This window comes from Microcebus murinus, chromosome 9 (genome assembly GCF_040939455.1).
Source record: "Microcebus murinus isolate Inina chromosome 9, M.murinus_Inina_mat1.0, whole genome shotgun sequence".
In the NCBI taxonomy this organism is placed as follows: Eukaryota; Metazoa; Chordata; class Mammalia; order Primates; family Cheirogaleidae; genus Microcebus; species Microcebus murinus.
Genome location: NC_134112.1, coordinates 96,669,687 through 96,683,505, shown reverse-complemented (window position 1 = coordinate 96,683,505; position 13,819 = coordinate 96,669,687). Strand labels below are relative to the sequence as shown.

Below are 13,819 nucleotides of genomic sequence, written 5' to 3'. Positions count from 1 at the left end.
AAGTCCGTCCTTGGAGGGCAGCTGAGTGGGGCCCGTCTGTATCTACCAGACTGCTCCAATGGATACAAGAGGCATGGATGATGGAGTTTTCCAGTTTGGGAATAGGGTGTGGGGGTGAATGTTGAATGCACACGCTTAATCTACTGATGATGCATCACTCAAGTGTTTGGTGAACTGAACTGACTGTAAAAGTGCTTGGAGAGATAAAATAGCATACAGGTGTCCACAAAAGACTGGCTTATCTGTCAATGTTGAATTCCCAGAAATATACCACTTTACAGATGCCCTCCATCTCATAATCAGGCCATCAAAAAAATCAATAATCTTAAGCAGATTTCATAAAAGCTGGACAGTGGTTCAAATGGTTTTTTAGGCAAGGAGTAAAACTATTTTCCTAATAAGTCACATCACATAGCTAGAAAGCTTAAGTGGTCCCCAAAACCTACAGATACTAAAAACAAAAACCAAAAAATATACTTAGGAAATAATTATACCTAAATATATATACCTAATTATATCTAAAATATAATTAGGTAGTTTTCAAAGTACTCTGGTTCACAGGCCCTTGGCATTACAGGATTTACCAGCTGTGGTCATGAACGTACACGCGTCTCAGGATGTGTAACCTGCAGGTTTGCAACGACACAACTTGCAGGCACAGGTCCAAGTAGCCGGCAGACAAGTGGGTGGCCAGAGAGTGAAGTGGTTGACAACTAGGGCAGACACAAGTCCCCTCAGAGCTCAGTGTTCTCTAAGTGGCCCAAACCTCACTCACAAACCCCTTTAGTCCCCAGGAGAAGATTTCATCTTCTTGATGGGAAAGCAAGGCACAAAAGGCAACTAACCAAGGAAAAGAGCCAAGGGCAGAATCAGCTGGACTTTCACACACAAGCCACTGGCTCACAACACATACACACCCCACTATTATACTTCACTTTCATTTCACCCTGGGAAGATAAGATAATGAAATGGAACACAATAGTCAAAATAAACAGGTCTAATTGAAGAAGGGAGGTTGTATATTTAAGAACCTGTCTCACAGAAAAGACAGTTATTCCAAAAGGAAATGAAAGCCAACAGAATCAATATTAAGCTTTCTGACAATTCAAACTATGAACTAACTAAACAGCCTATTTGTCGACATTAAGGGTGCATAAGACTCCTTCATTGAGTAGAAGTGTGAACTAATTAAATGACCCCTAAGAATTCTGAAACACATATCTTCTTTGATATTAGCATTTCAGTTTCATCCATGTATACTGAAAGGTCTTTTGAAAAAGAGCACTTCCAACAGTCTTCCACTAATTGGAACATCTACTGAACTGAACATCAAGGGATTTGGGGAATTACTAGCTTCAGTGAAGTTAAATACTTTACTTTGTTTGCTACAAGACTTCAGAGGCCTTAATAAGTGCACGTCTTATGAATTTCCATCAGAAAAACATAGTATAAAGCATCTCTCCCTCAAGCTTACTTGGCCATAGATTATTTTTTCCTGAACATATTGGACTGGATTGTCAAGAAAATGCTAGTATTTCAAGGAACATGGCTTTTAAACAATGCACCTGTGCTGCCCACCTCCTGACCCCTAGTTCTTCTGGGGTCAACCACACACTGTTCTGCAACTTTTTCACTTAAAAAGGATACACTTCACTTCACTTAATGAAACACACCTCTTTGTTTTGCAAGTTATCCAATTTCCTATTATTCATCAAACTAGTCCCCTACAAAAAGCTTTCAGGTATTTTATTTACTTTTTAACAATTAGAAGTAATACTGCAGCCTTATAAATATTTATTTTTTGCTTGAGTATACATGATAAATACCTGCATGTATCTGATAAATACGACAGACTATGATACCATCTACCAGACAGGAAACACTAGGGGAGGAACAGATTTGTGGGAGGGCAGTTTCCTTTCAGACGTGATGAACCTGGGGTCCCTGTGCGTCACCCAGGCAGCTGGGCACATGGGAGCAAGGCACAGCAGAGAGGGCGGCCCCTGAGTGCTGGCCTCTGACACCCACCACTCGATGCTGGAAACCGCGGTTCCTCAGGGGAATACGGCAAAGGGCTGGGCCCAAACTGAGTCCTGAGTGACATTTAAAAGCAGATGATGCAGAACCCACAGTTTGTAACCACAAAGTTCAAGCCCAAGACAACGAGAAGGAACCCAAGCCTGGAAGCCAAGGGAAGAAAAGGTTGTCTGGGCCTAATGAGGTCACATCAAACTGTATGATCTTGGGTAAATCCTCCTGGGTTTGTGGTGAGCGTTACATGAGGCAACACAGTGTCTGACAAATGCTACTGTTTTCATCGTCATCACGATATCTGAAATTAATCTTCCGGAGGTAGTTTCACATAAGTCACTGGTGACCTTGCAAATGCAGACTGTCTTTAAGTCTGGCTGTGAAGGAGTAAGAAAGCTGGGGATGTGACGCCCCCAAAGGCTCATGCCCTCATTCTCTTTTCGCCTCTAGACAGGGCACAGGACAGGAGCCGGGGCTGGTAAGGGGCGTCTGCACTGGCTGCTTCACAGCGCAACAGTCTGGGTGGGAGGCTTGGTGGCCCCCTGCGACTGACTGTCACAAAACAGAGCTCAGGCCAACGAGAGGCCAAGGCGCTGGGTGGCCTGCTGCACAGAAGTCGGGTCCCCTCAGAAAATGGGTGTCAGGGCAAGTAGAAGACTTAGGGCAGTGCCAGAATGTCCAATTACTTCCTGGTGGCTGGCAGACACTTCCACCACTGCAGGGAGGGGAGGCAGGCAGCGGCCAGCCGAGGGCCTCCAGGAGCCTGCCTCGGGGCCTAAGGCTGCAGACACGCAGGGAGGAGGACGCTGCCCGCTCCAGCCTGCGGGACCTGGTGTGGACAGCAGCAACAGCCACACCCCGAGAGGCTTTCAGGAGTCCGGGTCTTTATGCAAGAGCAAGGAGGTTGAAGGAGCATGCAAAGAGGCCACAGAGGAGTTTCCCACTCATGGATGATCCCAGAGGAGAACTGGGGCGCAGGGGTGTACATGGCCAAGCATTTCTTCACATTTCTAACCAGAACCTTTGTGTATTCCCCTAATGTATCACTCCCCTGGTAATTTCTAGATATATGCAGAAAAGAATATAAATTCCTAAGACTTTTATGAACGTAACTAAATCTCTACTCCAAGGGGGAACCCATAAACTTTAAGGTAACAAAATTACAACCTTTCCTCAATTTTACCTCAAATACTCCAAAAACCCAGGTGTCTGGCAAAAATCCTGGATTTTTGCCTATTAATGCAATCCTGATACTGGCCTCCATTTCTATAAATTAAGACCAAACGCACTTAGCAGACACTGTTGCCGAAGCCAATGTTGACGAGTATTAAAGCAAGATAATTCCAGTTACAGCTGTAACAGGAATGCAAGAGATAGGTACATCAAGAAAAGACCATAGCTGCTTTGGTAAGGTCGACTGCTTTTAGAAAATGTAAAAAGATAAAAATAAAGCACCAACTTAAAATATAGAATCTTCTAAAATTAAAGTCTATGTTAGAGTTAATGAAAATACAGTTGGCCGGGCGCTGTGGCTCACGCCTGTAATCCTAGCTCTTGGGAGGCCGAGGCGGGCGGATTGCTCAAGGTCAGGAGTTCAAAACCAGCCTGAGCAAGAGCGAGACCCCGTCTCTACTATAAATAGAAAGAAATTAATTGGCCAACTGATATATATATATAAAATTAGCCGGGCATGGTGGCGCATGCCTGTAGTCCCAGCTACTCGGGAGGCTGAGGCAGAAGGATCACTCAAGCCCAGGAGTTTGAGGTTGCTGTGAGCTAGGCTGACGCCACGGCACTCACTCTAGCCTGGACAACAAAGTGAGACTCTGTCGCAAAAAAAAAAAAAAAAAAAAAAAAAAAAGAAAATACAGTTAAAATTCACTGTTAAAAATAAAACTAGGTGCCGGGCGCGGTGGCTCATGCCTGTAATCCTAGCACTCTGGGAGGCCGAGGCAGGCAGATTGCTCTAGGTCAGGAGTTCAAAACCAGCCTGAGCAAGAGCAAGACCCTGTCTCTACTATACATAGAAAGAAATTAATTGGCCAACTAATATATAGGAAAAATTAGCCGGGCATGGTGGCACATGCCTGTAGTCCCAGCTACTCGGGAGGCTGAGGCAGGAGGATCGCTTGAGCCCAGGAGTTTGAGGTTGCTGTGAGCTAGGCTGACGCCATGGCACTCACTCTAGCCTGGGCAACAAAGCAAGACTCTGTCTCAAAAAAAAATAAAAAAATAAAAAAATAAAAAAAAATAAAACTAGGCCAGGCATGGTGGCTTCGCCTGTAATCCTAGCACTCTGAAAGGCTGAGGCGGGCGGATTGCTTTAAGTCAGGAGTTCGAAACCAGCCTGAGCAATAGCTGGACCACGTCTCTACTATAAATAGAAAGAAATTAACTAGCCAACTACTATATATAGAAAAAATTAGCCAGGCATGGTGGCGCATGTCTGTAGTCCCAGCTACTCGGGAGGCGGAGGCAGTAGGATTGCTTGAGCCCAGGAGTTTGAGGTTGTTGTGAGCTAGGCTGACGCCATGGCACTCACTCTAGCCTGGGCAACAAAGCGAGACTCTGTCTCAAAAAAAAATAAAATAAAATAAAACTAAGTTTAGCTTTTCTAATTTAGTAATATTACTAATTACTATATTGTTATACTATTACTATACTATAATTAGTATATTATAGTATTATATATTATAGTATACAATATAGTATATACTATTACATATTATAGTATTATATATTGTATATTATAGTATATATTATATACTATAGTATAATTACTATATTACTATTATAATATTAATATTAGTAATATTTAAAATCTGATTAAAATTTAAATGATCCTGGGTATTACTCGATACAGTAATTATTTTGTGACACCTGGTTCAAAGTATGCACAGCATTCTGGCTTTTGCTTCTGTGAGGCACATAAGATGTGAAATGTAAAGTAAAACAGGTTAGACCTAGAGAAACTCTTGCATACATATACCAGAAAATATGCAAACACAAGCATTCACTGCACTGTTTACAAAAGCAAACAACAAAACCCTGGAAACAATCCACACGTCCACCAACAGGAGAACGCACAAATAAAGCAGTAGGGCAGTCACACAACAGACCACACAAAATGAGCCAACTTCAGCCATACACTTAAACATGGATGAATTTCAGGAAGAGTCCTCAGTGAAAAGGGTGAGAGGAATACATACAGTGTATCATGTTTACATGTAAGAATAACTTCTCTGAAAGGACAGAAGGTCAGCACTTCCCCTCATGTGGATGGGAGGCACCCTAACGAACCACAACACCTACCTGGTTAAGGCACCGGCCACCGTGATTTTAGTGTGCTTATGTTTAAAAAACAAAAACAAAATAACCCATACCTGTTAGAGATATATACTTTTGTAGGTAAAATATGACTGACTGCTGGTATTTACTTTAAAATATTACAAGAAAAAAATAGCTGAGAGACAGGTACACTGCAGTTTCTATTTTCCATAATAAATAGCCAACAAAAAACGTGAGAAATCTATAGAACATATGAAGTAAAAACAGAAAGAAAAGCAAAAGAATGGGGGAGGTGGGCAATTCAAGATACTGTCGGGGGTAGGAACGGCAGAAGCGCACAGGAAGCTCCCACAGTACTGGTACTGGAATATTCTACAGCTTAAGCTGGGGAAGTGGGTTCACTAGTGTTTACTGTAGTAGTAAGCTTGCTTAACTTTCATGTGGAACATGTTGTGTTTTATTACCATCTATTTGATAGATACATAAGAAAGCAATTTAGCAGGTTAAAGGTTCTGAATGCCACTTAGAACTGAGACTGGAAAATTCCCAACCTGAGAAATTCTTAAATTCCATAAGAAATTCTTAAATTTCAGTTTTAAATGAATGCAATGCCAGAAAAAGGCTGATGCAGACAACCAGGGTTTGAGGTACACAGCAAAGATTAGGTAAAACTGCTTAGCAAGAAATCTAAAGCCTCAAGCTGTAAACTTTTTATAAAAAGGTCTGTTAAGGATTTTAATAATATACTTCTACAGTTTCATTTTAATAATTTAAGGAGTTAGAAAAACAGGGACAAGCAACAGGATTTGCTGTGGCACCTTCCACTTTGCTTGCACCAGCGCAGCTGCAAAACCCTCTGTATACCTAGACTCCAAACAGCTCCTTCCTCCAGCTCTTCCTTCCTCCTTGCCCCAGGATCTTCTACAGTCCACAAACTCTTGTTCCAAACTGCACTCTCCCTCTGCCTTTCTTCTCACCTTAGTCAAGAGAGGCCTCAGTGCCCTACTCAGAATCCCAGGACTTAGGAAAGCACCACCTTCTCAACGCCCATATACCTGATCCCACCTATGTTCCTCATATCACGTCTATCTCACCCTTCCTCCCCGTTCATTCTAACGACACTTTAAATGAAGGGTCATGCTTAGCCTCCTGACTGGTCTCTCCACTTGCAGACTAACCCCCCTTCTGTATTTCCCAGCCTGGTAAGAGTAGTTGGCTTTGATTCCTCCCTAGCCTCACCCTGAGGTAAAATCAGTTCTATCAATTCTGTCTCCTCCTTATCCCCCTTCTCGTACGCACTGCAGCCACTAGAGTCTAGGCATTATCACCACTCACCTGGGTCACCTACTTTTAAAGCCTCTTCACTGGTCTCATTTTTACCGGTCTCAACCCTCCAATCCACCCTCCATAATGCAGCCCCAGTAAATTTCTAAAATGCAAGCAGGCACTCATTCTGTTAAATGAATGAACCCAGTGACCTCCTATGCTCTACTTTTTGTTTACTCCACACCCATGGCCACCCCCAGACTGCGTACATCAAGTAAAACAGGTCCATGTCAGTTTACAAGTTATATAAGGAAAGGAACCAATATTTACTGTAGGCTGCTATAATGGACTCTGTGCCAATAGGAGTCTTAATACTTTAACTGATTTAATCCTTACAATATCTATATTCTCTGCATGGTACTATCTACATGTCACAAAGGAGGAAACCCAGGCTCAGAGATGTTACCCATCCTGTTTCCTTAGGAAGGTGAGGAGTTCTCATTCCACTAACCTAAGAAGTGTGCTACCAAGGGTCACCTTCAATTTGAGACTACAACTCGGCTTCAGAAAGAACCACTCAAAAAGACAGGTAAAAACTTCATGACAGGCCGGCCGCGGTGGCTCACGCCTGTAATCCTAGCACTCTGGGAGGCCGAGGCGGGCGGATTGCTCAAGATCAGGAGTTCAAAACCAGCCTGAGCAAGAGTGAGACCCCGTCTCTACTATAAATTAAAAAAGAAATAAATTGGCCAACTGTTATATATAGAAAAAATTAGCCGGGCATGGTGGCGCATGCCTGTAGTCCTAGCTTCTCGGGAGGCTGAGGCAGGAGGATTGCTTGAGCCCAGGAGTTTGAGGTTGCTGTGAGCTAGGCTGACGCCACCGTACTCACTCTAGCCTAGGCACCAAAGTGAGACTCTGTCTCAAAAAAAAAAACAAAAAAAACTTCATGACATAAATATATAATGGCAATTCCAAACTGCTACAAATGAACAGGTCGAGGAAGAGCAAGCAAATGTCTGAACTTGAACTTTATTTATACTTACATTCCCAAAACTATTTTAAACTTTCTATTTTATTTGCATCATCATTGATTAATATTTAATTTTAATCATTTTTAATTTTCACCATTTTTTAATTCCAAATAAATTTTAATTTAAAGATGTCAGGACAGAGGCTAGTATCTTGTAAATACAAACCAACAATTTGTGCATTCAGTAATTAGGGTTCTGTTTGTACATCTACAAAGAAGGGCATTTAAAACTTTAGATAAGACCGTTTGACTTCCTTACTGAAATTCAAGGCTTGCAAAATTGGCACTTACTTATGAGGCTTAAATTTATTATCCCCTATCTATATAAAAACTAAGAGAACTCTCAATTCAAACAACTACAATTGACAAGGAGCATAAAAAGTTTTAATAAATAGCCTAAAAAATGGCTTTCTAGAGATACTAAGTTTTCGCTCCACTTAAAGAAAGACATTCAAAATTTTTAAGTCCATGGCTATAAAGTCAGAAGTAAAATAAACACATGCCAAAGGGGAAATGGGTTCTGCTTCTAAAACAACTAATTCAAAGTCAAATTCTCAAGACCTGAATGTTGTATCATAAATGTTTGCATTACCTTGTTTATATCTTTACTTAAAGTTTATAATTAAACATTGGGGGGATTAAAAGACCAGGTTCTGTCAACATAAATTTACCATATGACCCCATCAATTCCACTATTAAGTATCTACCCAAAAAACAATATACATCCAAAGACTTGTACATGAATGTCTACAGCACATGATTTATAATAGCCGAAAAGTGGAACAATCCAAATGTCCATCAACAGATGAATGGATAAGCGAAGCGTGATGCAGCCATATAACAGAATACTATTTGCAATAAAAAATGAAGTACTAATACAGCATGGATGAACCTCAAAAACATTACCCTAAGTGAATGGCAGATGCAAAGACCATATATTTTATAATTTCATTTATTATAAAAAAATGTTCAGAATAGGTAAATCTATAGAGACAGAACCTAGATTAGTGGTTGCCTGAGGGTGGTGATGAGAATGGGGAATGATTGCAGACAGGCACAAGGGATCTTTTTGGGGGTGATAGAATATTCTAAAATTGGATTATGGTGATGGCGGTACAACTCTAACTTTACTAAAAATCACTGAATTATACATTTTAAATGAATGAATTTTACAGTGTGTGAATTATACCTCAATAAAGCTGTTAAGAAATAAAAGAGACTAAAAGCATACTAGCTATAAATCTTGTGAGTCAAGTTCAGTTCATTCACAGAAAGGAATGCATCTCTGCAAGATAACCACATTCTATGTGCATATGGGTCTTGGCATCAGAACTAAAAGCAGTAGTACTGAATATTCTACCAGAAAGAAACTTTGTTTGTTTTTTAAGAGACAGGGTCTTGCTTTTTACCCAGGCTGGAGTGCAGTAGTGTGATCATAGCTCACTACAGCCTGGGGCTACACCACCACACACCACCACGCCTGGCTGATTTTCTTAGTTTTTGTAGATATAGGGTCTCACACTATGTTGCCTAGGCTGGTCTTGAACTCCTGGCCTCAAGTGATCCTCCTGCCTGCCTTGGGTTCCCAAAGTGCTGGGATTACAGGTGTAAGCCAGTGCACCCAACCAGAAAGAAAGTTTTAAGAAGTGTTTAAATAGGTAAGACATTTCCAAGAGGGGTTTATATTCTTCTGCAACAATGTATAAACAGATGAAGATATAAATGTAAAAGTAGCTGAAGGTACTAGAACAGATGTCAGATGGCATGCATTATTTGCCACCTTACTGGAGATACAGACGAAAATGGCAATACCAGTTCAGAAGGGAAAGAAGTCATTCCGGGCTAGATGAGCAAGGCTTTACAAAATGTGTGCTCTGGACCATTTCTCAAAGGATAAATAGGATTTGAACCGTAGTGGAGGAACAGGGAGGGTGTTGTATAAGGAAAAATGAGCATGAGCCAGAAAAACAAACAGCAAGAGGCTCAGCAAAGGGCCTGTACAAGAAGTTCTGAGAGGCGGGTGAGTGGGTTTGCGAAAGAGGATGCAAGGCTTTTCTTCTGTGTGGGTAGCAGAGTTATGGGAGGTTTCAGAGAAGCGAAGTGACACAACCATGTGATTTTAGAAACATCCGTCTAACAGCTCTGTGGGGTTTGCAGAAGAGAGGACACGAGGAAATGCAGTAAATAGAGACCTATCAGAACTGAGATAATGGCTCAACTTAGACCAACAGCAATGGAAAAAGAAAGGCCAGATGGGTGAGACAACACAAAGGAGAAATCATGGTGACCAGCCTGGGTGGATGTGGGTGGCACAGGTGAGCAAAGAACTCAGGATGACCAAGGCTGTCTCCCTAACCTATACCCAACAACTTATCTCTGGATTCCAGGACTTGACAAACACTACATTAAAAATTCAAAACAACTTAGTGGCCGGGCGCGGTGGCTCACGCCTGTAATCCTAGCACTCTGGGAGGCCGAAGCAGGTGGATTGCTCGAGGTCAGGAGTTCGAAACCAGCCTGAGCAAGAGCGAGACCCCGTCTCTACTATAAATAGAAAGAAATTAATTTGCCAACTAATATATATAGAAAAAAAAAAATCAGCCGGGCATGGTGGCGCATGCCTGTAGTCCCAGCTACTCGGGATGCGGAGGCAGTAGGATCGTTTGAGCCCAGGAGTTTGAGGTTGCTGTGAGCTAGGCTGAAGCCACGGCACTTACTCTAGCCTGGGCAATAAAGTGAGACTCTGTCTCAAAAAAACAAAAAAACCTCAAAAAACTTAGCTATTCCTGGTGGAAATGTTCAATGAAACAAGCAGGAATTTGCTGTACCTTTGACCTAGCAATCCACTTCTAGGAATCTATCCTCAAAATAAACCAGCTAAAACTATAGAAGTCATAAAGTTTAGTCACTAAAAAAGACTGGAAATCAACCTAAAATCCATCAACAGGATGACTAAATTATGGCATATCCACAAAATAGAGCATTGTACAAATATGAGAAGGACCTCCACATACTGATAACACAGTGATTTCTTAGAGGAAAAAGCAAGGTACCTTTTGTGTATGAGGGAGGGCAGGAAATACTAACACATAAAAATATTTTTTCTTTACAAAAAGAAAAATTGAGAAGATAAACTGAAAATTAATAAAAATGGTTCCCCTGAGGGGAGAGAGAAAACAGTTTGAGATGGGTGGAAGTGAGATTTCAGTGGAGTCCACGAACAGAACTCAGGGGGACTGTGAACATAGGTGGGGAAAAAAAATGCATCGTTGTTTTCACTAACCTCTGATGGAAATTTGGCAATTCCTTCAATTATGAATTTGGGCAACAGACCACAGTAGTTTTAGCAGTTTCTCTGACTTTGTCAGCAAGAAGTCAGAGATTTTCATTATCCCATAAGGATTACTACCATTTATGCTCATCAATACCTTGGAATTACAGAAGTTACAAAACCTACTCACTAGATCTCAAATGGAAAGTAAGTATGTTAGCACGTGTAATTCTCAGAGGTGGACATGTCTGCTGCACTTGGACACTTTTCATAATTAAAAAAAGCAAAAAGTTACACTGAAAAGGTATAAAAAACATCTTAGAGCCCTATTTGGCCTGTAGGATCTCAAACAATTGTACCCTTTGCTTTAGGTAATTATTTGGCAACAATAGGTATAAATATAAACTCCTAACTACAAAATCTAATGGCAGTTCTAGGTTAAATCATGATATCTAGAAATAACATAAATGTGTGTATATGAAATTCTTTATCACTAAGCTGAACACTCAATTTAAAAATTCTCATGCTGGCAAAACTCCTAGGTTAAAGGCAGCTAGAGAAACAACTCTATTTAAGAAAGTTGAATTAAGAAAAATAGGTAAGTTACGTGAAGAAGCCAGAAACTGGAAGGAAGATGAAGAACTTAATTATAGATATGTTTAATGTGATTTTTTTTAAAAAAACTACCAAAATGAAAATACCCAAGTAGGCAGTTTAAAAATACAGAATTATAGCCCAAAGGAAATCACACCTGAAGAAATAAATTCAGTAACTGGCAAAAAGGTAAAAGTGTTGGTATCAGTGCAGATAAAATTGTCAAATCACGAGGAACTACTGGAGATGAGGACCAAAGCTTGCATTTAAAGTACATGGGGAAAGAGTGTCCCCTACCTCCCATCTCCCCAAAAAAGGAGAGAGAATGCTTGCAGGAGATAGAGAATATATTAGTAAGAGAACCAGAAGGCCAGAAAACAGAAGCCTAAGTAGTACAGTCCATGAAACTTCTAGTCTGACAGTGCCAAGGATCAATCAAGGAAAAGGTCTATTATGAAAAAGCTACTGACTATAATATTAGGTTATTAAGAATGAAATGTCCAAGTTCCTTTAAGTACTAAGTTTGAGAGTCATGGTTTGGCTTGTGATTATCTTTCAAACTTTCTTTATAACAATTTTTGTGAAACCATAGATAAGCTAAAAATTTATGTTATTTTCAAATATGAGTTCCATCATGGAACCAATACAGAGCAGACAGCTCAAAATATCAACAAAGTGTTTGGGAAGGATGTAGCCAATGAATGTACAATGGTTTGAGAAGTTCTGTTCTGGTGATTTTAATCTTGTAAATGAGCCACGTGGGTGACCGAGACCAAGGTGTATAATGATGAACTGAAAGCTGTAGTGGAAGCGGATCCATTTCAACACACACATGAATTAGTAACAAGGTTTGGCGTCACTATTCCAACAATATCGGACCATTTGAAACAAATCAGCAAGGTAAAGAAGCTGAATAGATGGGTTCTACATGAATTAAACAAGCATCAGAAATTGTCTCAAAGCCTGGCTTTCTTTGCTGGCATAACATAAAGGCAAACCGTTTCTATACCGTATAGTTACGTGCAATGAAAAATGGATTCTTTTTGACAACTGCAAGCGTACAGCACGATGGGTGGATAAAGATGAAGTGCCAAAACATAGTCCAAAACCAAATATTCATCAAAAAAAGCTAATGGTGTCTATTTGGTGGTCCAGCACTGGTATTATCCACTACAGCTTCATGAAATCTGGTTGATCGATTACAGTGGATGTCTACGGCAACCAACTGGATGAAATGTTGAGGATGCTTGCAGTAAAACAGCCAAGACTGGTCAATAGAGACAAGCCAATCCTCTTGCAAGATGTGGGGCGCGGTGTCAACGCCATTACAAGATGGCGCCTGTTTCCGGCTTTGCCTAGAGCAGTAAACAAGTTCAGCGCACGCGCAATTGTCGGTTACCCTGTGGCGCAAGCATGCAAATGAAGGATCCTACTATGGACCAATGCTTTGGCGGCTCGACAGCTGAGCGGCCTATCCCAGCTTAGGGGTTGTGCTTCTAGGGTATATAGCAGCCTGCCTGCTGCCGGGCTGGGTCTTCCACATCATGTAAGTCTAAAGGGAACCCCATTAAAGCACTGTCAGAAGAACTCCAGTTGCCGCGTCTTCCTTGCTGGCGAGGCGGGCGCGACAGCAAGACAAACTTCAACCACAGGTCCCAACCATGCTGCTCAAACTACAGAAGCTAGACTTGGAAACTGTCATCTACTATATTCACCAGAGCTTGCACCAACTGACTGCCACTTCTTCCAGGCTTTGGACCACTTCTTCCAAGGAAAAATATTCAATTCTCAGCAAGCTGTGGAAAACACCTTTCAAAATTTCATCACCACTCACTCTCCAGGCTTCTTTGCTGTTGGCATAAACAAGCTACCGTTAAGATGGTATAACTGTGTCCATAGTCAGGCGCATGCTTTAATTGTACTGCTGTCTGTTTGAGATACAGCAAAGTTCTGATTCAAAATCAGACGTTTCATATTTAATGACCTAATGCATGCCAGGAGACATGGCCTTCAAGAATGTAGCTCCAACAAAGTAGAATGCGACAAAACCATGCTGCAGCCAAGTGGAAATGGAAATAACCCACTCAAAACAATGGTGAAAAGAGCATGGCAACTCTGTGTTGCTAACTGATATCTGTTGTCACACGAGGATCCCTCAAGAATAGCTCAGAGAATGGTAATGACTTATTTCCCCATTCACCATTATACAATGACAATAGCCGTGAGACAGGAATGTTCCTTTTAAATGCCACAGCCGGTATACAAGCATAGCTATTATAAACTTACAAATGAACAGACAACTATCATTATCCTTCAAAACTTCTAAAACCATATAC

At 41.1% G+C, this 13,819-nt stretch overlaps 1 protein-coding gene and 1 pseudogene across 3 annotated transcripts in view; one reads left to right on the top strand and one right to left on the bottom strand.

Moving 5' to 3' along the window:
* The window catches only part of CUL1 (cullin 1), a 106,271-nt gene that overhangs the window by 75,068 nt on the left and 17,384 nt on the right, over positions 1 to 13,819 (bottom strand). The window lies entirely within an intron of this gene.
* LOC142873217 (uncharacterized) lies at positions 5,267 to 5,371 on the top strand (annotated as a pseudogene).